The sequence below is a fragment of the Notamacropus eugenii genome, chromosome 2 (assembly GCF_028372415.1).
Source record: "Notamacropus eugenii isolate mMacEug1 chromosome 2, mMacEug1.pri_v2, whole genome shotgun sequence".
In the NCBI taxonomy this organism is placed as follows: Eukaryota; Metazoa; Chordata; class Mammalia; order Diprotodontia; family Macropodidae; genus Notamacropus; species Notamacropus eugenii.
Window position 1 is genome coordinate 13,209,620 of NC_092873.1, and position 11,547 is coordinate 13,221,166.

The window sequence follows — 11,547 nt, forward strand, 5'->3', positions numbered from 1 at the left end:
ATCTAGTGTGAAGGAGTCTCTGTAGATGGGTCTGACAGGAGGAGCCTCCTTGAATTTGCTCACTAGGATGGGAGGGATCCAGGAAGGGGGACCAGGAAGGCCCTGGAGGAGGCAATCTCAGAGGGAAAGAGACCTGAAAGGGGAGGAGACCTCGCAGGGGAGATCCCATTAATAACCTTTGCCTTGAAGACCTTTAAGAATGATGACAGTTTTTTTCCTTTTTTTATCCAAAGCATTTATATAGTTTCTCTCATAATTTATGAAGCACTTTCACATTCATTGTATTTGAACATCACAATAACCCTTGAGAGAGATGATGGGGAAGATCATTGGCTCTGGGGTCAGAGGACCAAGTTCATCAGAGCCTGTCTGTTACTACCTTGGGGAAGTCACTCCTCTCTGGGACTCATTTTCCTATGTGTAAAATGATGGGGGTTGAGATAGCTCCCTTCCACCATCCCCTCCAGTTCTAAATCTACCATCCTTTCAATATGTCTAATTGTTTATACCTCTTCTCCACCATTACAATATAAGTCCCCTGAGGACAGGCACTATGGTTCCTTGCATCCCTAGCACTTGAGAGTTGTAACAATAGCTAGTATTTATATGGTGCTTCACAGTTAACATTATTATTTTCATTTTACAGATGAGGAAACTGAGGCTGAAATAGCTTAAATGACTTAGTACTATTATTATAATAGGAATCCCCCTATTCCTGAGTTCCAGGTAAGCTTCTCCCAATATAGTCCTGCTCTTCTCCCTCCCCTGGCAGTGATAAGCCACTTCCCAGCAGTGCCCTGGGGTCTCTGCTCTCATGAGTCCTTAAGTCCCAAGAGCTGAGGCTGTGACATCTCTCACCTGTCTCCAATTCAATATGTCTCATTGCTTGTCTTGAGCTACTTGCCCCAGCTGTCACTGTGCCCCGACACACCCCTCCACCCTGAATTGTTAGCAAACTCCCCTTCAGGGTAAATCCATTCCGCTTACCCCCTCTTATATTTTGGCATTCAATGTAACTTGCCTTTCTCTTTAAATTTTTTTTACTATTTTATTTCCCCCCAAAGAAATGTAAACACAATTTGTAATACTCAAATTTACTCAAAAATATTCAAAATTAAAATTTTGAGTCCTCAATTTTCTCCCTCCCTCCTTCCCCCCTCTGCCTCATTGAGAAGGCAAGCAATTTGATATTCGTTATATGTGTGCAGTCATGCAAAGCATATTTCCATGTTAGTCATGTCTTCTCTTGAAGACGTTACATCCCTTGCCAACAACCAGGTGGTTGTTCTTTATTTCCTTCTCCTCTCCCCGTTTTTCCTGCACTCCTTTCCCCCTTCATTTCCACCTCTGCCCCTGCCATTAGGACCCACCAAACTCTCCTCCACTGAGTTGGCTTCCTAGGTCTGGGTGCCCAACGTCCACGTCTCTGTTACTGCTCTCCATCAGACTCCTTGTCACTTTCCTCCCTTCCTCAGCTCCCTCTCTATCTGTTATTTCTCCCTGTTAGAGTGTAATCTTCTCGATCATAGGAACTGTCCATCTCACACTGAGAGTTGTGACTCCAGTGCCTAGCATTATGCCTGGAACTTAGTAGGTGCTTAATAAGTGAGTTTTCATTGTCACTCTTAATAAATTCAATATTTGACTCAGTTACATTCCATTCAACAAACATTTATTAAGCATCTGCTACATTCCAAGTTCACAATCTTCGTAACTCTAAATCCTGACCTCATCCTTGGTGATTCCAGTAGCCATGTTGATGACCCTTTGAACACCCAGTCCTTTCAGTACCTCAAGCTCCTGGACTGCTATGAGCTTCTCTCTACCTCAACTACTCAGCAACACAGTCTTACCTTAGCCCTTCTATCTCCCTAAAACTGTATGACCTCCAAATCCTTACCCAGAACCCCAGCCTTCTCCATCACCATCTCCCATCCTTCACCTCTTCCCATGCCCCACTGTCCCCTAAATCCTTTTCCTCCTCATTCCAACCTCTTCTAGTCTTGGACTCGCTGAGCTTTCTTGTATTATGGATCTCTCTGGCAATCTGATGAAGACTATAGACTGCTCTGAAAAATGTTTTTTAAAAAATCATAATAGAAGAAAATGCTATATTTTAACATCATAAATGGAAGGAAATATTAGATTTCAGTTAGAGGTCAGTGAAAAGAGAGACGTGGGTTTTTTCCCATCCAAGTCCATAGTCCTGAAATTTCGTCACAGATCTCTTAAGGGTTCATGGAACTCAGACTAAGCCCCATCCCTCCCTGTTCCCCAGTTCATCACCCCATTTCACTGTCCTCCCTTTAGAGTCTTAACTCAAAGTTAACCACAACGCACTGACCTGGAGTCCTTTGTCCCCTTGTCTTTCCTTGTTTACCTCCTGCTAACCCTCAGCTCTCGGTAACCCTCAGCATCTGCCTTCTCCCCTCCTGTTCCTTAGCTGCTAGATGGGGCCAGGAAGCCATGAAGACTGGAGCTGACAGAAATTCTTCTTATCTAACTCAACTGGGCCTCCACTGCCATGGAGCGATCCTTTCATCCTATCTCTGACAGTCACCAGCCTCATGCAGAAGCCTCTTCTTCTTTCCAGACCCCAGCTCTAGTCTTAGTCTTTTACTTTGTTAAAAAAATAAAAGGATTGCTCTTTCTGTCTTTGCATCACCTTCATTTCTTAATTTATCCCTTCCCCTGTCCTCCCAAGCCAGCCTGTCTAACAAAACAGAGAGAGAAAGATATAGATATATATAGATATAGATATAAATGTGTGTGTATGTATATATATATATATATATATATATATATATATATATATATATATATATATATATATATATATATATATATATATATAAAGAGAGAGAGAGAGAGAGAGAGAGAGAGATGTATGCAAAGTTCCACACCCCAATAACCCATTTCTTCAACAAAGATCAGAAGGCGCATCTTCATCTGGACCAAGCTTGGTCATTGTAATCAGTGTCTGCACTCTTTCCATTTCTGCTGTTGCTCTCATTACGAGGACCGCTTTCCTGGTTCTGCAGATGTTTCTTTCCATCAGTTTATGGAAATAAGTGTACCCACACTTTTCTAATTCTTCATATTCTTCATGGAAATATTGAAATGATATTCAATTACATTCATGCTCTGACTTTGCTTTTCCATTCCCCAAACAGCAGGCATCTTATTTTTCCGGTTCTTTGTTACCACACAAAGCAATGACATGAAGACTTGGCTGTGTATGGGACCTTTCTTTTCATCTTTGACCTCCTCTGGGGTATGTGCCAAGCAGTGTCATCTTGAGGGCAAAGGCTATAGAAATTTTTGTCACTTTCTTAGCATAATTCCCAAATGTGTTCCAGAATGGCTGGACCGATTCATGGCTCCAGCACCAGGCTATCAGTATGCCCACTTCTCTGCAGTTTCTCCAGCACCGACTATTTCCATCTTTTGTTATCTTTGCCAATTTGAGGTTCCCCTCTTCTTCAGTGAATGATCTCACCACTTACTTTACTGAAATGGAGCCTGCCTGTCAACTGTCTCATCTTCCCTTGTCTCCGTTTTGTCCATCCTTTCCTCCTTCGAAAAGATGAGATGACCTTTCCGCTCACCAAGGCTAATCCCTCTACTCGAGTCATTCACATTCCCTTCTATCATCTTGGGAAGCTTGCTCCATCAATCATTTCTTCTCTCTCTCTCTCTCTCTCTCTCTCTCTCTCTCTCTCTCTCTCTCTCTCTCTCTCTCTCTCTCCTATATCTTCCTATCTCTTGGCTCCATTCCAGTTGCCTGCAAATGCCCTTAGGTCTCCTCTATCCTCAAAACACTTTCCTTTGGCCCTGCTACCCCCTTAGGCTATGTGAACAAGCATGATTATACATCAGAGCAGGTCACTGAAAATCACAGACCTTCTGCATGCAGGCTCAAGGGGTTCAAGTCCTTTCTTTTAGTGTTAAGCCCTTTGAAAGAGACCTTTATCCTTGCTGCCTCTCCTTCCTCACCATCAATTACTTTTTCAGTCCTTTGCAGGCTAGTTTCCTGCCCTACCCTCTAGTAACTGCTCTTGCAAAGGTTACTAGGGATCTCTCCCTTTTAAAAAAATAAATATTTTTATTATGAACTTTATAGTCAACAACAAACATGAACATTTCCATTTTAAAAAAAAGGTCAGAAAAAAATGGATCGCTTATGAAACTGAGAATCTACCCCATATTTGTGTTTGTTTTTAAAGAATGCATCACACATTATTTGCTATTTTCAACTTGAACATGATAGTACGAGCTCTGCCCTTCTCTTCATGACTTTTGAACTTCCTTTCATGTATTTTTGTTTCATCTCTTTTATGTTTCTTTTTCTATTTCTATTATGTTTCATTGACTTTTCTTTAATCTTTTTTTCTCACATCACTATTACTACCCCCAGCTCCTCTAACAAAAGCCCTGTCCTGTAGCAAATGAGGAGAGAGTCAAGTAAAACAGATTTGTGTTACATGGGTCTGGTCTGAAAATGTATGTCTCATTTTGTGCTGATAGTCACCAGTGAACTCTTAATTGTTATAGCCGATGACCTATTTTCAGTTGTCATCATCCTTAAATTCGCTGCTTTCTACAGGGCTGACTATCTCTTCTTCAAGGATAACCTCTCCTCCTTTAGCTTCTGTTCTTTTCTGATTCTCCTCCTACCCAGTCTTATTTTCTAGTTCATCATATCATCCCCTTCCATCCTCTCATTGTGAGTATGCTTCAAGTTTCTGTTTATTCTTCTTTGTATTCTCTCTCAGTCTCTCTCTCTCTCAGTCTCTCTCTCCCAGTCTCTCTCTCTCTCTCTCTCTCTCTCTCTCTCTCTCTCTCTCTCTCTCTCTCTCTCTCTCTTCCCCTCTTGATGATCTCATCAGGTCCCATTGGTCCACTCATCATGTCTATGCAGATCACTCCCACATCTATAAATCCTACCCAAGTCTCTTTCTTGAGTTCCTGTCCTGGTGGCCAGGATATCTTCCACTGGCATCTCAGACACATGTCTAAAACAGAACTCACCATATCTCTCCTCCACCCCCAACATCCCTCAAACCTAGTTCTCCTCTAAATATATCCACTTCTGTGGATGGCACTGCCATATTCCCAGTTGACTGAGCTACAATTTTAGCCTCTCCTTGCATCTTCCCTTGCCCTCAAACATCTAGTCATTTGCTAACTCCTCATGTTCTGGCCTCCACAACATCCCTCCCATCCACCCACTTCTCCTGGCTCATACAGTTCTCTTCACCTCTTGTCTGTACAAATTGCAACAGACTCCTAGCTGACCTGCCCAGTCTCTCCTCTCTATAATCCATCTCCATACAGCTGCCAAAATAGCCTTCCTTAGGCATTGAGTCAGACCACATGACTCCTTTACTCAGTAAGCTTGACTTATTCAGGTTTCCCATTGCTTACAGGATAAAACAAAAAGTCATCAACCTGTCACTTAAGAACCTTCACAGTTTGGTACCAAGCATTCAATCCACCAATATATATTAAGAACTGTACTGGCAGCTTGGGATGCAAACACAAAAGGGAAACGGCCCCTGTTCCCAAGGAACTTTCATTTTCCTACGGGTGTGGGTGGGAGGGATAGATAATGTGTGCAGGTACAAATACATACAAGGTAATTCAGGGGTATGGAGGCCCTAGCAGTGGAGGAGGTCAGAAAATACCTCAGATAGGAGGGAATACTGGAGTTGGACTCTGAAGCCAGGCATTCAAGAAGGTAGAAAAGTAGACAGAGTACTTTCTAGACATCAGCACCAGCTTGAGCAAAGGCAGAAAGATGGGAGATGAGAAACTGTGTATGAAACCTTCATTAAGTGCCTACTGGGCAGCTAGGTGGTACAGAGGAGAGAGTGCTGGGTCTAGAGTCAAGAAGATTCATCTTTGTGAGTCCAAATCCAGCCTCAGACACTTACTAGCTGTGTGACCCTAAGCAAGTCACTTAACCCTATTTGCCTCAGTTTCCTCATCAGTAAAATGAAATGGAGAAGGAAATGGCAAACCCCTCCACTTTGCTAAGAAAGCCCCAAAAGGGATCAAGAAAAGTTGGACATGACTGAAAAATGACTGAACAACACAAAGTTGTTGCCTACTATGTGCCAGGCTTTATGCTAAGCACTGGGCATACAAAAAGAAGCAAAAGATAGGTCTTGACCTCAAAATAGAAATATAGCTCAGTTTGACTGAACCCTAGAGTAGGGAGAAAGAAAATAAAATATAAGTCTAAAATGTAGGTCAGAGCCATGTAGTGAAGGTCTTTCAATGCTAAACAAAGAAGTTTACGTTTGATCCTAGAGACAAGGAAGAACACACCTGTGGGATCCTTGAGGAGGCGAGTGACATGGTCAGAACGGGATCATAGACTCATGGCTACAGAGGCCATTTCTGGTCCAGCCCCTTCATTTTATAGGTGAGGAAACTGAGGCCCAGGGACATTAAATAATGTGTCCAAAGTCACACAGGAAATAAAGGTCAGAGATAGGGCCTTCTGACTCTGGAGCCAGAATTCTGCCTCCACCTTGGCAGATATCTGAAGGATGAATTGTAGAGGGAAGAGCCTGGAGGCTGGGAAGTCAAGTAGGAGGCTCTAACAAGAATCTAGGCAGCAGGACAGGAGACCCCAAATTGGTCAAGGACTATGTGAGTAGATCGAAGGAAATAGAAGTGAGAGATATTGTGGAAGCAGAAAAGGAAAGACTTCACAACTGATTGGATGTGTGAGGTTAAGGAGGAGGACGAATCAAGGGTGACACCAGAGTCAGGACCATTTCCAAACCCTGCCACCTGTACTCTGCATGTCCTTTCTCCCCTTCCTCTTTTATGTATTGTCCATCAGGAACTGTTTTCATTTTTGTATTTGTAGCCCTAACATTTAGCTCCAAGTTAGCACTTAATGAATGGCTTGCTCACATGGATAACTTGGACTATATAGTTGCCCGAAGAAAGAAAAAGGGAATTAGTAAGAGAGGGAGTCTGGTAGGGAAAGATCATGTGTTCTGTTTTTGGAAAGACTGATTTTGAGATGCCTTTTTGACATCCATGTGGAGTTCAGGAGAGAGACTAGGGCTGGATATAGACCCCTAAGAGTCATCTGCTTAAGACAGAACCTATGAGAATTGATGAGATCTCCAAGGGAGAATAGTGAAAAGAGAGGAGCAAAGAATAAGAGAAGAAAAGGAGGACAGAAAAGGAGGAGAGAGGGGAAGAAAGAAGATTTGGTCATTAATAGATCAAGGAGTGAGTAGTTTCAGTTGAGTGAGTGAAACGATTGGAATGTTGGAGGGGATGTGGGAAAACTGAGACACTAATGCCTTGTTGGTGGAGTTGTGAACTGACCCAATCATTCTGGAGAACAATTTGCAACTATGCCCAAAAAGCTATAAAACTGTGCATACCCTTTAATCTAGAAATATCACTGCTATATCTCAATACAATAATATAATAATACTATATATACATATATATAAAACAATACATATAATAATATCCCAATGCAATAATCCCAATACCAGGTGTATATCTCAAAGAGATTAAAAAATAAAATCAGATAAGAACCTATTTGTACAAATATATGTATAGCAGCTCTCTTTTTGTGGTAATTGAAGAATTGGAAATTGAGGGGATGCCCATCAATTGGGGAATGACTGAACAAGTTGTGGTATATGATTGTAATGGAATATTATTATGCTATAAGAAAGGATGATTTCAGAAAAACCTGGAAAGATTTACATGAACTGATGCAGAGTGAAGTGACCAGAACAGAACATTGTATATAACAACAGCAATATTGTATGATAAAACAACTGTGAATAATTTAGTTATTCTCAGCAATGCAATGATCCAAAACTGTCTCAAAGGACTCATGATGAAAAATGATATACACCTCCAGAAACCAAGAGCATCTGAATACAGACCAAAGCATATTATTTCTCACTTTCTTGGGGCTTTTTGGTTCAAGTTTCCTTCTACAAAATGACTAATATAGAAGTATGTTTTATGTGATTGCACATGTATAGCCTATATCAGATTGCTTACTATATCAGGAAGGAGGAAGGATAGAACTTGGAACTCAACACTAAAAAAAAAACAAAACAAAACCACATACAACTGTTAAAAATTGTTTTTACATGTAATTGGGAAAAAATAAAACATTTTTTAAAAAAGAAGTGATTGGAAGCCAAATTTCTTAGGAAAGTAGAGGCAGCAAATGTAGATGGCTTTTTCTAGGATGTTGACTATGAAAAGAAAAAGGTACATGCCAGCATCCAGGAGATGATAGGTACAAATGAAGGTTTGTTAAGGATGAGAGGAGGTTTATGCATGTTTCTAGGCCATGAGGAAAGAACCAAGAGAGAAGGAGAGATTGCAAATTAGAGATGGGAGAAGCAGGGCAAGCTCCTGGAGCAATTGAGAGGGGCTAGGATCCAGGTTGTGCCCAACAACCACAGGGTTGGCATTTGCAAAAGGAAAAGGCCACCTCTTCCTCCTTGGAGCAGGTGGCAAAGGGACCCTCTTACGTCACCCAGAAGGGACCCTGTCACCTTCTACTTCCTAACCTTTAGTGATACAGGCTCCTTCTTGCTTCAGGAAAAATATCCTCATCTTTTAAATATTTAAGGCCCTCCATCCATAACCTGGTTTTCTTTACTCTCCTTCTGTGTGGCATCCTTATGGAACTATCAGCTGTTCCTTGAGCATGATATGTCCTCTCCCCTCTCTGTGCATTTGAACATGGATTCTCCCACCATCTGGAAGACACTTTTTTCCTGGTCCCTGCCCTTTAGATCTTCAAGGCTCAGGTCTGGAGCCACCTCCTTTATGAATTCTTCTCTGATCTGCCCTGATTGAAAGTACTTTCTTCCTTCTTAAGACTTTCTTGAATATTTTGTCTGGATCTTTCCTTTGCCCCCATCATGTGGTATTTTATATTATACTAACCCATGATCTTGTCATATGCCTGCATCCCAGCAGAGTAGAAGCTCCCTGATGTCAATAAAAACATCTCGGTATTCCCAGTGCCTAGTATGGTGCCTTGCTTGTAGAAGGCAGGTAACAAATTGCATTGAATTGCTGAGTTTGCTGCAGCTCCATACACACACACACACACACACACACACACACACACACACACACACACACACACACACACACACACACACACACACACACACCCCTTGGCTCTAGCTTCCTCCTTCCTGATTTTTGTCCTTCTGCTGGACTTTGCTGACTCTGGAAGAGAGAGCGAGGATGATGATTTTGCCCGGCTCTGCCTCACTAAAATCCAATGCATGCGCAAGTTAAGACATCACACTGTGATGTCATTGGCCCTCTTCAAAAACAAAGGATGAACAACAACGTCTAAGATTCAGGGTGAAACTATTTGGGAGATGGGAAAGAGAAGCTCTGGACAATTTTAGAGCATAGCGGTATTCCCTTACATACCCCAAGGGCAGAGTGGAGGGTGAAGGGATCCTTACCTGTATGTCCTTGGGCAAATGAAGCTCTTGACTCAACAGAGCTCCAAGAAGCCTTGTGACTGAGTTTTGATTCTCTCCAGTCACCATCCTAGCTCAGGATTTCATCACATTTCACCTGAACGCTTACAACAGCCACCTAACTGGCTTCCCTGCCTCCAGTCTCTCTCTCCCCATTGCAATCTAGCCTCTCCTCAGCTGCCACAGGGTAGGTCTGACCATGCCACCCTTTCCAATAAATTCCAGTGACTCTGAGATGCCTCTAAGAACAAATGTGAATTCCTCTGCTTTTTATTTTAAAAATTTTAAATTAAAAAATATTCATTTTCTTTCCCTTCCACCTCCACTCTGCCAGTGAAAAAGAAAAAAAAAACCCCAAAACCTTCTAATGAATATGCATAGTTCAGTAAAACAAATTGTTTCTTCAGACATGTCCAAAAACACAGGGTGCACCAAAAACCTTAGTCCAGTTTGAAGCTGCTAAAGTGTTCGTAGCTGTCTCATTCTACATCATGAGTCCATCACCCCCTCCATCCCAAGTTGTGCAAAGTGTATTATCACTGGTCCCTTGGAATCATGGTGGGTTATTGCAGTCATCCAAGTTCCTACGTCTTTCAAAGTTGTTTGTTTTTACAGTCTTGTCATTATTATATAATTTGTCTCTATGTTTATGCTCCCTTCATTCTGCATCAGTGCATACAAGTCTTTCCAAATTTCTCTGAAACCCACCCTTTCATCATCTTTTATGGCAGTATTCCATTAATTTATATATCATAATTCATTCAGCCATTCCCCAATTGATGGATACTCCCACCCCACTCCATCCCTTACTTTCCAGTTCTTTGCCTCTACAAAAAGAGCTGCTATATTTTTGTAAATGAGGGACTTTTTTCTCTTTCTTCATCTCTTCATAGTAGTGGTTTGCTCAGTTAAAAGATATGCCCTGTTTAGTGACTTTTTGAGCAAAATTCCAAACTGCTTTCCAGAACTGTTGGACCAGTTCTCAATTTCACCAACAATGCATTAGTGTGCCTATCTGCCCACTTTTATGGGCAACACCTGTCCTTCCAACATTTGTCATTTTTCTTTTTGTCAACTTTGCCAATGGGATAGATATGAGATAGAACCTCAGAGTTTTAAAAAAAGTTGCTTTTCTCTAATTATAAAAGATTTAGAAGATGTTTTATGTGTGTTGACAGCTTAGATTTCTTCCTTTCAAAACTGCTTGTTTATATCCTTTGACCTTTTTTCAATTGGAGAATGGCTCCTAGTCTTATAAATTTGAAAATGTTCCTTGTATATAGGAAATGAGACCTCTATTAGCAAAAACTTGCTACCAAGAGTTTCCCCATGTTCAGTGCATCTCTTCTAATTTTAGCTGCATTGGTTTTATTTGTGCAAAAGCTTAATAGTTTCATGTAATCAGAATTGCCCATTTTATCTTTATGATTCTCTCTGTCTCTTGAGTGGTCATGAATTCTCCCCTTATCTATCGATTCAAAGGTTTATTTCTTCCTTGCTCCTCTAACTTGAGTATGACATCACCTTTTATACTTAAGTCATGTATCTATTTGGAATTTACCTTGGTATTTACCTTGGTACCTTGACCAAAAATTGGTCAGTGGAACAGATTAGGTACAACATACAGAAGAAAAGGAATATAGTAGCCTAATGCTCAAAACCCTTCAAACCCCAACTACTGGGGTAAGGATTCACTATTGAACAAAAACTTATGGGAAAACTGGACGGCAGTTTGGTGGAAATTAGGTTGAAGTCAACATCATACATCAGTTTTTTAACCAGTACCAAATAGTGGGAAACTGGCTGCTCATTCAGATAGCATGAGATCTCAAACTGCAAGAACCCTAATTTCTTCCCACTTTTTCATTCTTTCTCTTGAGATTCTTGCCCTTTTGTTCCTCTGGATAAATTTTATTTTTTTCTAGCTCTATAAAATAATCTTTTGGTAGTTTAACTGGCATGACACTAAATAAGTAAACTGATTTAAATAGCATTGCCACTTTTATTACTTTATACTGGATGACCTCTCATG